We start from the raw sequence: 14,421 nt of genomic DNA, 5'->3' as shown, positions 1-14,421 counted from the left end.
TAATATTGAAGTTAATCTTATTTTTTTTTTTTTGATAAATAAAACAAATTAAAACTTGTAAGCGAAAGGAAATATCAAGTGCAATCAATAGATGAACAATCGAAACATATTATCTATATTAAGGTATAAATCAATAAAGCTTACAGATTCATATTTTGAAAATCAGCTTACACTCGAGTGTGCTTCTGAAAGCATAACGTTCAGTTAAGCAACTTGTTCGTATGTACTATAATCTACTAACTACAATTTCAGTTAGTATTACATGTATCGTAATAACTTGCGTGTATTTTTACATAAAATTTATATTAAATAGCTTCAGAACACATGTATCGAAAACTCATAGTACTTAGACTTTTTTAAATAATATTTTATTTACTTTCACAAGTCCTAACATTTCTGCGTATAACGCAAAAATCATGATACATCATGAATTTACAGACACTTGTGCTTTATAAACTTTATGGCATAATGATTAATAGCAACAGACATCACATTAACATTATTTTTTAAATTCGCATATATAAACAATAAATGAATATTATCAGATATTGATATCGATATTGATATCAGTATTAATATTAACACACAATTTACCCTTAAATACAATACACACTAGCGAGATACAAACGTATCTCATTGTATACACAATTACGCAACTATTTCTCGCATGGCACGGTATTGCCACGGTATTCCATATACTGTCAGTGCCAATTTCCATCTCACACTAGGAAGATACGCACCAACAAGCGCTTGTAAGTAAACATCATTTGTTAAAATATGTTTGCATCCCGTATTTTTTCTGATGACTTTTTTTACAATTTTTGTTATAACAAATTAAATAAATCTTTATTATTAGTAAAGTTGATTAAAAGAAAATTGAAATATAACTGAATTATGATTCAATATTACTGTTACTAACAAAAAATATTCTAAACTTTGTCGAAAATTAAGAAAAAAAATCCGTATTTTTGTTACTTAGATCTTTACAAATTTTATTTTCTGTTATATTTGTAAATGATTATTTTTCAGCTTTAGAATGTTTTATTATTACACCAGATCAAAAGAACACTAACTTTTTAAATTTCGTTACAATTAAAATTCTTATCAAAAATTTGGATTACATAAATATCCCGTAAGTGTAGTTATGTAGACTGACCAGATTTTGCTTGTTTGGCTAATTTTTGGATATGTATAATTCTCTTCATTCTGAACAATGTCTCAATAAGCATAATTTGATTCTATGAGTCGTTTCCGCGCTACAAGCCTTGAAAGATTCAGATTTAACACATAAAAGTAAAGATTTTTCGATTCGGAAAATTTCTCTCAGTCGAATGTGCTTGCGTGCGAGTGTGTCAGTAGAAGTAAGAACTATTCGTAGTAGAACTTCCAGTATAATATTTAATGACTCCAAATTCTCTCTCTCTCTCTCTCTCTCTCTCTCTCTCTCTCCTCCCTCCCCCCTCTCTCTCCCTCTCCCTCTTTCCCTTCCCCTTCCCTCTCTCCTTCTCCCCTCTCTCTCTTTGTCTCTGTCTCTCTCTCTCTGATATGCGCGCGCGCGTGTGTGTGTGTGTGTGTGTGTGTGTGAACTCTAAAATCACGTTAATACTTAAATTTTTAATTAGTTGTTACAAGAAGATAACGCGATCTTCATCATATTCAGATAAACGGTATTAAAACTATCACTTCTACTGATAAGCACGCATACACACATGCACGCACTCACGCACATACACACCAGAGAGTTAAGGAGTCATTAAATATGGAAACAAATATTATGGGAACAAATAGCTCTTACTTCATTGACATAAGTATATCGAGTCACATATTCCGAATAAAAAAGCCTATACTGTTAGGCTTTATCGCAGAAACGGCTCATAGAATCAAATTGTGCCATTGAGATATTTGTTCATAAAGAGAACAACATATATAAGATTAGCCAAATCCACAGAAAAACATTTCCCCATTAGCGCGAGGTCCTTTGTAATTCTAGTATATATAGTACGGGAGAACTGTCATAAAATATACATAAGTTATGTAATATTTTATTATATTTTTCATTTAATATTGATTTATACGCAAATGAACATTGGAAATTGTATATCGATATATCAGGTACTTACTGTGTATATCAATGTGATAACTGTATATATTAATATTTCAGGCATCAACTATTATATGCTTAAATTTTTATCAATAATAAATTAATTTATTCTAAGTCTTTTTGTAACAAGTTACAAAAAGTACAATTTAAATAGCGAATATTCTAAATCGCATCTAATGTAGGTCTTCTTAATCGTATCTCCTTTGAAAATACTATCAAAACCATAAATGAAAATAATTAAAAATATGATATGATAAGATTAATAAAAACAATAATTAACTAATACCTAATAAAAATACCTAATTAATTAATTTTAATAATTTATTGAAAAAAGGATCAAGTGTTTATAACAATAATAAAAAGGTGAACATATCGAAATAAACCTGATTCAAACTTATTTTTGCAATTGACATCAGCAATCATATCAATTATTATTATTTTTAAGAGCCAATGCTCTTAATAGCTAATATTTAATGTTTTTCAAATTTTTAACGAACGTTTTGTAAAAACATAAAAATAAATCCTACTTTACATACTAAGTCAAATATTGACTTATTATGTAAGGTAGGATTTGTTTTTATGTATTAACATTGAAAAGGTCCTAATTTAAAGACGAAACGTTTGTTAAAAATTTGAAAGGCACTAAATATTAGTTATCAAAAATTAACGTTGGTTTTAGCTCTTTTTACTTTTTATTATTGTTTTATTAATTTAGCCTAATAATTCAATTCTCATTATTAGTTTTATTATTGCCAATTATCAGTCTTATCTTGTGACGATATAATTTAGGAAACTTGATAGGTTTTATAAAAACACTAATTTAATCTTTCTTTCTTCTAATGCATATATAGAATGTAAAATGTTTTACAATAAATTTCTTTTATGCAAATTCAGATTATGTATGACTGTATTATTATATCAATATTATAGTTGTATATCAACTATATAAATTGATTAAAACTTAACATCAGTTGTACCTGATGTTAATTTTTCAAAATGTTAGTATACACAAAACAAGAGATGTAATCTTAAATAAACTGTTAAATTTTTGTTATATTACTTTTTTTTTTTTATTTCATTTTTGTTGCTGAATATTGCTCATATTAAATAAAATATATTAAATAAAATAAAATATTGATGAGATATGATTAAGGTGAACGGTTCAGCAACTCTCCTCAAATTATAAAATTGCACAATATGAACAAATTTAAATGACAAATTAGTTTAGTTTATTTAAACAGATATAACAAAAATATTGAAACAGAATGAGAATAAATGCAAACGCGAAGAGATTAATGTTTTTATTATACGTAACGTAAAATAGAATAAGGCAATTAGCAAATTTAAAATGTTGCAGAAAATCCGAAGCGTTTACCGAACCAAATAACTGAAGAATTAAAAAATTTCATATTTTGCTTTACCTCTTTTTTTTTAACTATACTTAATTTGTCAAATAAAATAATATGCGATATTTTATTATTTATATTAATTTCGTTATGGTTTTATGCATTTTAATGAACACATTATATGCGCATTGCTTAATCTATTTTATAATCATAATAATTAACTAACAACATTAACAATTTAAATAGTTCTAAATGAGACATCATAATAAATAAATTAATATATAATAGGCAATATAATCAATTAGCACTTATGATATAATACAAAACTTTACATTAAAAAATATGTACATGACATTACATCACACTAAAGATATATAACTGTTTTTAGTTAATTACAATTACAATATTTTCGAATGCTCTATTTCATAGAATTCTGAAAAATAAATTAAATCTTATTTATTATACATTTGTTATTTATTTAATATCTTGTTTTTATTATGAAACATGAAACACACACACACACACACACACACACACACACACACACACACACACTCTCTCTCTCTCTCTCTCTCTCTCTCTCTCTCTCTCTCTCTCTCTCTCTCTTACTCTGAAAAAATATTTTATAATTCTTTTAGTTAGAAATTCTAGATATTTTTAATGAGTGATATATATTTTTTTATTAATTTTAAATATGTGTCCTCGTATATGTATTGGATATAAAAATTTTTTCCTCTTAGCTAACTTTTTGTCAAAAAATTTATTTTTTCATATCTTGTATCTTTTAATAATGCAAAATTGTTTCTATTTTTTATAATATGTCATTCTATAGTAACATCCACATGACACTATTGTAAAAAGATAATTAATTTATCGTGAAAACATTTTTCATATCTTAAGGTGCAAAATTCTTTTCATTTAAATTATTTTGCAACGATTAAAATAGGATCAATATAAAAGATACAAGATATAATTTAGTTTTCTAAATTAAAACTATAAACATTAGATTTGTGAAATATAATCTAATATCGTCATAATGAAAATAATGATCTATTTAATCTCGTTCTTTTACATTGTTGTTTTTATTTGTCTATTTTTAATTTGTTGACAGTATTCATCCGAATACAATCAATTGTGCTACTATACATTTACAATTTTAGTAGTTCACAGTATTGTTTACGTAGACAACATTGTTTTTTAAGGAGATCTTAAAGATGATTAGTCATATTGAAAAACACACTTATACGATTTACATCCTGGTTAAATTGCAGACAGAAACGGACAGAAAACGCATTTCATTTCTGTCTGCTTTATTGCGTTTCTTGAACTGCATTTACAGATAGATATGAATAGAATGTTCATCAGTTTCCGTCTGCAAAAATAGATACGTACTGCGATTCCTATCCGTTTTTGTCGATATGGATACGCATCCTATCTGTTTATGTTCATCGATACGAATACGCATCCTATCTGCCAGATCCGCTTCTGTCTGCCGATAAACTTCCTGGAGAATACATATCTGGATGCTTCGTATCGTTGACAGCAATCACTCGGACGCAAACTTCCTCAACGGAGATCACTGCGCAAGATCACTCATGTCACGATCATGGATAATGATTCGACACCTAAACAACTTTCCTAGTGGAATAACATCTGGCTACCGAATTCCTCGACAGCGATCCTTAGGACATGTCTAATGTCAACTAGAGATCTCTCCAAGACACTTGGACACTCCCTTCCATGGAGGAATAGCGAGTTACTTCATTAAGCAACATCCTAACACTCGGATCCTCCCAATACTCGAATGACACATCGATCTTCGCTTCCTTAAAGGAAAACATTAATTCCTTGTCAGCGAACCTAGATGATACATTGTTCGACGGTGAACATGTAGTTACCGATTTCCTCGACTGCGAACATCTAGATGACACCAAAACATTCTTTGACGGCGAACACATAGATGATACCTAAATGTGTTTTTACATGAAAAGAATCTGTAAGAAAAAACGTTGGATCGGCTGTGTGAATCGAGATAATAAGCATTAATTGATGATTATTGAGATTAGGATATCTGTCATAACGATGAGATGCAGCAGACTATGCGTCGCAGTCAATATGTCTTCTTCTTCTTCTTCTTCTATTAATGGTTCTCGTCTCCTGAAAGTATTGAGGTCAATACGGCTAGAATACGGAAAAACAAAAAAGCGCAATGCCAGCGAAAATGGTGAAGCCCGGAACCGAGCCTGAATTCATAATGTCGTCATGCGTCAGGATGAACGATCATCCAAAATCGCTGGAAAGCTATGTTTCTCAAGGCAACACTTTCAAAAATATACAAGATAAAAGCACCCGAACCGAGACACGTCCGCCGCAGACCAGTAGTTCTTCAGAACTGAATTGATAATATCAATTCGATATATGTAATTGTCAAGGAATGGAAAATTACTTTGTAAAAGTAACAAATTACAATTACTCGTTACCGAATAGAAAAAGTAACAAGTTACCGTTACCAATTACCGATTTTTAAAAGTAAATTGTTACAGTTACCGTTACTTAAGAAAGTAACTTTTCGTTACTTTTCATTATTCTTTTTTAAATCTACGACCGCCAATCACAGCGGACAGGACTAGAAACTTCTCTAGTCTCATGCATTGCAAAAAATTATTGTGTAAAATCGCAACTATTATAGTAGATAATTTTGAGACCCACTATAATAGTTGTAAACTGTCCACATGTTTGTAAATTTGCAATATGCAAATAAAAATAATTTCTTGATTTGTAACTAAGCAGATTGGAAGTACAATTACAATGTGTAGTTACAGGAACGATAATATGACAATATATTTCGCATTATTACATTTAACAACAATACGCGAAAACTTTCTGTTATATTATATAATATGACTAAAATTTGAATGATACAGAAAATATTTAAAATATCCTGCTATTTACATAATTTTCAATATAAAATAAGATATATTTATATAAAATTTACATAATTTTGGTGGACTTACATAATTTCTGTAAAATTGCATGATTTTTTATATGTACAGGACTAATCATGTAATCTATTTTACATCTATTATATGTGTAAAAATTGTTTTTAAAGTGTAAAAGTCCAGTGCTTGTGTCCAATAATGTGCAAAGTAACGATAAAAGTAACTGTAAAATTCGTTATCAAAAAAATGTAACTTCTTTACCGTTACAGTTACCAAAGAAAAAAGTAATGCAGTTACTAAAAAAGTAACTTCTAACTGTAATTTCATTACAAGTAATGAGTTACTTCTATTCCTTGGTAATTATGGGTAGATGCAGATAGAAATCGCTACGTACAAAATGCGAACAAAAACGGATAGGATTCATATACGTAATTGCGGACAGATGAATTAATTACGTACAGGATGCAGACAGTAATGGATAGGATCTATTGCTGCAAATGCGGATTTTTTATTTCCAGATTGTATTTGCAGACAGCTTAAAAACGGATACAAATCCTGCTTTCTTTATTTTATTTTAACTAGGGCATGTCATTGACACATTCCCAGGTAGCAAAGTTTGTCATTTTGAAGTCATGTTTCGGGCCTTTACTGATCATTATTGACGTCTTAATAAAGTCAAATTAATGTTCGAATGTCACAAACGATTGACGTTATCGTGAGCTGTCATTTTGACGTTATATCTTGGTCCTTTACTAACCATTATACTATTCAACTGGCGATTTATGACATCAATATAATGTCACGGAATAGCATTATAAAAATGACGTTATATTAGGTGTAGTAAAAAGAAATCCATTATTTTTCCATTCAATTTTATGCAAAAATAATGGATTTCTTTTTACCACATCTAATATAACGTCACAAAATGATATCGAATAAAACTTGGTTGCTTTTTGGTCACTTGACATCATTTGTACAAACATGACTTGAATTTGATGTCAAAATGATGATGAACTTTGCTATCTGGGTTACTACATTAATATCTCACTCACGCACACCACACATACACATAAATTTTCGTACAACATTTACGTTTTAATTAGACGTCCTAAATCCAATTTTAAGAACTTCACACTGTTTTTTCATGCAAACTACTAATACTCTGTAGATTACTATTTCGTAAGTACAGATTATACAGCTTTATATGAAACAAATGTTACAATGTAACAGTTCTGGAGCGCCATATTGGACTAAGAAATGGTAAAGGTCTCAATTCAAAATTTTTTGTCGTTCTCAGCATAGACTCCACCTCACAGATGCGTATATTCTAATCCTGGAAAAGGATTTTCAAATCAGTAAGAAAAGAAAAAAGTAAAAACTGTTATACAAAAATTATATGGGTTTAATCGATAATACAGATGAGTTTAGGATCTCCTTAAGGAAATGCAAATCGATTTTTAGCACTGATTGAGTCAGATTTGTTTTCCGAGATCGTCCAGAAAAACTTAGAACAACATTTACAATGTTACTGTAATATTAATGAGACATTTTATTCTCGTTATATATTTCTGGAATTGGACGTTTACGTTGAATAATGTTATACATAATGAGCCATTTTTCCTCATTAGTCAGCAATTGATTCAGAAAAGAATTAATAAAAAAAAGATTTGTTCCACACACTCTATTCTTCTCACAACAAAAATGTTTGCACATGGCATCCGAATATCAAATTTCAAATTGTATCCAAATTTCATTAAATATCAGATGCTATCTAAATTCAGTTTTTCTTTTCCGGCTCTTCTGTTAAAATTTCATTTATTTGATATTGATTTTTATATTAATTGATTCTTTTATTTGATATTGAAATAAATTGATTAAATACCATTTCTAGGATTGCTCATACTCTTTTTATACATTTCGTTCAGATAGTACCCAAGTAATACACAATGTGATATTAAATTAAATTAAGTTCTCGATATCATAACAAGAATATTACTCGAGCACATAATCTTTACCGCACTTGTTTTCATAAGATTTTTATGGAATACAATAAGTTTAGTCATGTCAATAATGATGTCATTACTCTATTCTAATATTATATAGAATGTCCCAAAGTTTGAAAATAATATTATTGCAGCGTGAAATTTCATAAAAAATTAACTAATAAAAGTGTAAGTCATTTTTTTCCATAAAGTAAGTTTTTAAATATAAATATAAATATAAACTTTTATAGTTTGACTGATCATTAGTTATTAAAAAGTCATCCGTGTGACGTGCAATAGTATTAGATACTATAGATAAATAAACCAAACCTTGCCAAATAATTATATGCACGCTATTACATGGACAAATAACTTTTTAACCAATGTTTATAATAACTTAAATTTTAAATTAAATTTTAAACGTTTATTATATTTAAATAACTACTTTACGGAAAGAATGACTAATACTTTTGTCACTTAATTTTTCAAGAAATTTCACGCTGCAATATTATCCTCAAATTTCGTGACATCCTATATAATACGTGTTAATTATAGACTGCACAATCAGCACATCGCAGGGAAGGTCTTTTAGATAAGAGTCTAATTTTTTCACTTAGTAACTTCTAGAAATTTTGTAGTGACCATGAAATACGCATTATTTACTGACAAGTTTTTTTAAACAAAAATAAATTGACATAAATCATTATAACTTGAAAGGTTTGTGTGAATTGTAGTATAATAAGGAGTAGCGGGATACTATTAAGGCTGCAGCATTTCTTTTGAGTTTGAAACTAACGAATATCTGGCCAATATTAAAGAGAAAAAAGAGAAGATATGCCTCGCTAGGCGCGAGCGTCCTGTTTCCCGGCTATTACAAAAGAAACTCAATTTCAATGTTGGGACGAGGCCAAATATATAAGCATGCGCCAATTAACGGAATTCAGTTCGCTCGTGGCAATGCGTTCAACTAGGTACTCGACTGACCAAGTTTCATACAGTCGAATAGTTATCAATACGTTTAGTAGGGCGTGATAAAAAAAACAATATAGAAAAATACATGGAGGAAGGCCAAAAAAAGCAGTTACATATCTTTGTGCAATTTTTTTCAATTTGGCGACTAAATAAATAAGGTAGATACCTATTTTATAAATTTCTTTACATTATTAATTATCGCGTAATTGTCAGTTCCGCATGGTTAAAAATCAACATACAAGATTCGATAAAATAACTGTTACGACTTATTCTAAAAAAATTTAAATAAATTCCCAAAACATATTTAAAATATTAAATTAAAAATAGAGGTTAAAAGAAGTTATTTAAAATAATATATAATATATAATATATAATAAATATTAAATAACTGCTTTATTTTTATTTAATTTAGATATACATTTTGAAACTTTTTTTTAAATGACTGATACATCTTATTTAGGATAAAAAAATATACAATAAGTTCCAGAAACTTATTAAAAATATAAAAACGTTGGAGCCGATAAAACTAGGAGGATTCCGTTTGCCTACAAATATACAATCGATTGCCTACAATATCGTTTGCCTACATCACTTTTGCCGACAGTTCGTTTGCATACAAAAATTGTTGCCTACAGCTTGATGACCTACGAATACTTTTGCGCACAAATAAAAATGTCAAAGGCAAAATCACATTTGCCTACATGTATTATTACCTACAGTTCGATTGCCTACATGTAGTATTCTCTGCTTTAATACATACATTCTATTTTAAAACAAATTATCTGCTTTGAAAATACAAATTATTTTCTTACTTAATTTTATATTTGTGCGCAAAAGTGCTTGTAGGCAAACGAGCTGTAAATAATAATTCATATAGACAATAATACAGGTAGGCAAAATGACTTAACTTAATTTCTGAAATTTTTATTTCTGCGCGAAAGTGCATGTAGACAATCGAGCTGTAGATAATAATTTTTATGCGCAAACGAACTGTCGTCGAAAGTGATGTAGGTAAACGATGCTGTAGACAATTGTTCGGAGGCACAAAAAGTCATTTCTAAAAAATTATACAATTATTTAAAATAAAAAAACATAAAATAGGTTCCGAAAACTTATTTACATCCAGAAACAAATTTTTTCGATTTATTGAAAAAAAATTTGCTTGAATCAAAAAAATTTGTGCTATACGGCAAAAAAGAATTCTTTGATTTGAACGGCATTTCTTTAAATTTTTATTTTTCTCAAAGATATTGTCTTCTTAAAAAAAACAATGTAAGAAATGGTTTCTTCAATTTAAATATAATTTTTCCCTGAGTTAAAAATATTAAATAAGAATTAAATAATCAGAAGAAGTTATTTAAAATAAATATTAAATAACTCTTTTATTTTTTTTATTTAAAACATATGTTTTAAATAATTTTATTTTAAATATAACCGCGAGCCCTTTGTCAACGTACATTATTATCGCAGCAATGTAATATCGAATATTGTAGGTATTAAATAAAGCAATATTGTTCGTTATTTTTAAAATTGTTTTACAATCGATTTGTGTATCATACATTTACAACAATTAACACGACACTGTAGGAATTTTATCACGTACGTACTCTATGCAACATATATGTAACAAAACATTGCATTCCTTACAGATATTGTCTTCATCAACCATCTTGAGTTTCCGTTTATTGCCGGCAGATTATTTATTCAACAGATGATCTTTCTAATCATTGAAATTAATTAATTAATTAATTAGATACTTGGATGTATAATTTTGAGTATAATTTTTCTTGTATAATTTTTTTAATGATGTATAATTTTTCTTGCAATATTTCTTTTTGTATAGAATACACAAATTCTTTTATTTAGAAAATTTTTTTGTTTTCTCTTTTCTTTTATTCAAATTTATTATTACCCAATAATCCATTTCAGTTTTATCAAATTTTATTTTTAAAATATTCTATAGAATATAAGAAAACAATATTTTACAAAACGTAAAAAATAAAAACATTCTTTTATTTTGAAACACAGCTTCAAACAAGCAGTGTTGAACAAAATTAAATCAAATTAAAAATTAATGATTACGGTTAAAAGTTTAATTCTTGATTATAGTAACCAATTAAAATTTTTTTAGTTGCCTTCAAATGAATCTTAGGTATTAATCAAAATTTTTAATCTGCAGTTTTAATTGATTAAAACAAGTCATTACATGTAACTGTGATTAATTCAATCGATTAATTGAAAATCATTATTTGTTGTAAATTAAAAAATCAATCATTAATTATTAATCATTTGTATTTTGTTAAGCACAAATTAAATCTACTTAATTATTTAATATTTTTCGGTAAAAAGAAATTTTTCACGTATTGTATGTAACGTTTTAAATATTATATAAAAACGAAATAATTATATAAATACTATTATATCATATAAAAGAAAAAAACTTAAATAGACTATTAACTATTAAGGTACCAGAGCCGAATAAATTTTGTTAAATTCTGATATTAGATCTTATTACATGCATTTGAATATAATATACCAAATCAAAAGTAAATTAAAAGTAACAAAGAAAGTAAACATTATCTTTTTAAATCAGTTTTAAAATGATTATTAATCATAGAAAATAAATTCCTTAGGACTTACTCTACTCTCAAATATTATCTTTTGCTTATAATTAACATTTTAATCTTTGGAAAAATCTTTGGAATTTCTAGCAATTTAAATATATTTTGACTTCTTAAAAGATAGCAGCATTGAAAATTATTATACTCTGGCATAAATTCCACACATAATGAACAAATAATAAGCTATAACAATAATAATCATATAAGTGGATCTTATTTAATTGTTTTAAAAAAAATCGTACATTTATTTCAAAAAATTAATTTATTAGTTATTTTTCATAGTTAGGAAGTTGAATAATATTATAATAAATTATAAAACACATTGTACTGATAAATTTTGCAGCAGATTGTTATAAAAACGGTGCATTCATGTTTTTGTTGTGTTAAACAAACGTATTGCTACGACCCAAATCTTTAATCTCTTTTTATCTACTATGATACATCTTTTAAGCATATACTGCAGGTTTAAAACGAATTTTAAAGTAATAAATTTATTTAGTGCTGGGCTTTTTATTCGGCTCAAATACCTTATTTGATGTGTTGAAGAACATAATCGTAAACACCTGAGCGTTGTTACTATGAATCATCACAGTGTAATGCCATCACAGAAGAAATAAATAGCTGTGTGATATTTTATAGAGTTAACTTGTCTCATTAGTATGATTCATATATTCGTACTGGTAACATACACCTAAGATCGAAAAACATTATAAAATGAAAAATAACAAGTAATTTCTAAACATTCCTAATTTTTCTTTTTTTATTTATTTTTTATTTTGTTGTAAGTGCGGTGTATATACCAGACGATAACTCCGGTATATACACCGCACTTACAAAAATTTAATTTATTAAGTATTATTTACTATTTTTAAGATAAATGAACTATATCAGTAGAAACTTTGTACCGTCTATTATTTTAAAAAAAATATTAGAAATCCGAAATACGTATTTTTTGTATTAAAAAAAAGAACTTTTTGAAACCGTTGAATTTATCGATCAACAATGATTTGAATAACTTTTCGATATGACAAACACATTCTTTAATAATAAATTGTAAATCCAAATAGCAAAGTCTCAGTACAATCACACAAATTTATGATTATTTATGATGCTGGCAACTTGCCATAGATTTATCTTCAACAATTTCGAATATACCGACATTATAGCAACATGCAGGCAACAATGCGTATATGTATTGTCAGCAGTTTAACAACAAGATAATTACATCAATGTTATTTTGTGTTGTCGGTAATATAATAGCATTAAATGATGCTACATATTATTATGGCAACATGATAGCAATAGTAGGAATTTTGATAATGATGATTTTAAAATTGTCGGCAAACTGTTGGTAATTGTTACTATTCAAAGTTATCATATCGTGAAGGCATCAAGTTGTTAACAAATGAAGACTCAGTTGCTGCAATTCTGATAGCAACACATGCTTAGCAATGCATACTTAATAAGCAACATGCCAACAATAAAACAGATACGTTGCTTCTGAGAAAATTATACATATAATTTTTAATGCTTGACTGAAAATTAATGATTGACGATTGATTATTATTTTTTCAATGAATTGTTTTTGATTTGCTTCAATAATTGTCTAAATTAGTCGTGATCAAATTACAAATAATTTTTAATCAATTACTTTAGTTAAGCCGGAACTCAATCGATTAATCATCATATAAGATTGTTTTTGATAGTTGATTTCATTAATTGATTATATTAATCATGATTATAATGTATATTTCGAATTTTTAATCGATTATTGTGTGATATTATGTAGTTAAATAGTAAATTAATCGATTGTGTCCACACAAGTCGCAATGATTAAAAATTTAAATTAAAATATTAAAAATAAATTTTAAAAAACAAAGAAAAAGTAAACTAACGAGTAGCAAGTGCAATAAGCAATAATGAAATGTGGTTAATTTCTTAAACAATATATATTTAATAGTTAAAATAAAAATTAAAAATAATGAAATAGATTGTCTATGTGATTTTACGGTTATTAGTACGTAAATTCATATATAATTACGAGAGCAATTTATAGAAATACAATCTTCAAAGAATTTACATATATAAGTTGACAAAAATATTTTTAGATCGGCGAAATATTTCAAAAACAAGACATTTAAAGAACAAATATTTCATACAAAAGTTATAGAGTTTTAACAATTGCATTAAACAGTACTCATTTGAACACTCATTTGAGAAATATTTTCCGAGATATGAATTGGCAATATGCAAGTACTGCTGACATTAGCATTATCCAAGATATCCGATCAACGAACAGTGAGGCTTAAAAACCAGACAAAAATGTAATTTGTAAGGATTTTTAATTTCTCATATTTTCTTATTTTTCATGCCACAGTCTCTATAAAAATATGCTTGGATTATTAATTTTGATTAAAATTCTCTCTCTCTCTCTCTCTCTCTCTCTCTCTCTCTCTCTCT

The 14,421-nt window shown here is 27.4% G+C and overlaps 1 protein-coding gene across 1 annotated transcript in view; it reads left to right on the top strand.

The window, feature by feature from the left end:
• The first annotated feature begins 710 nt into the window (after positions 1–710).
• The window catches only part of LOC108687919 (glucosylceramidase-like), a 36,163-nt gene continuing 22,452 nt past the window's right edge, over positions 711–14,421 (top strand). Inside the window, exon 1 of the mRNA XM_018193962.1 lies at positions 711–752. The gene's annotated coding sequence lies outside the window, so the exon portion shown is untranslated. The remainder of the gene's footprint in view (positions 753–14,421) is intronic.

Source organism: Atta colombica, unplaced genomic scaffold (assembly GCF_001594045.1).
Source record: "Atta colombica isolate Treedump-2 unplaced genomic scaffold, Acol1.0 scaffold220, whole genome shotgun sequence".
Classification (NCBI taxonomy): Eukaryota; Metazoa; Arthropoda; class Insecta; order Hymenoptera; family Formicidae; genus Atta; species Atta colombica.
The sequence above is the reverse complement of the archived record's forward strand: the minus strand, read 5'-3'. Positions and strand labels throughout refer to the sequence as shown.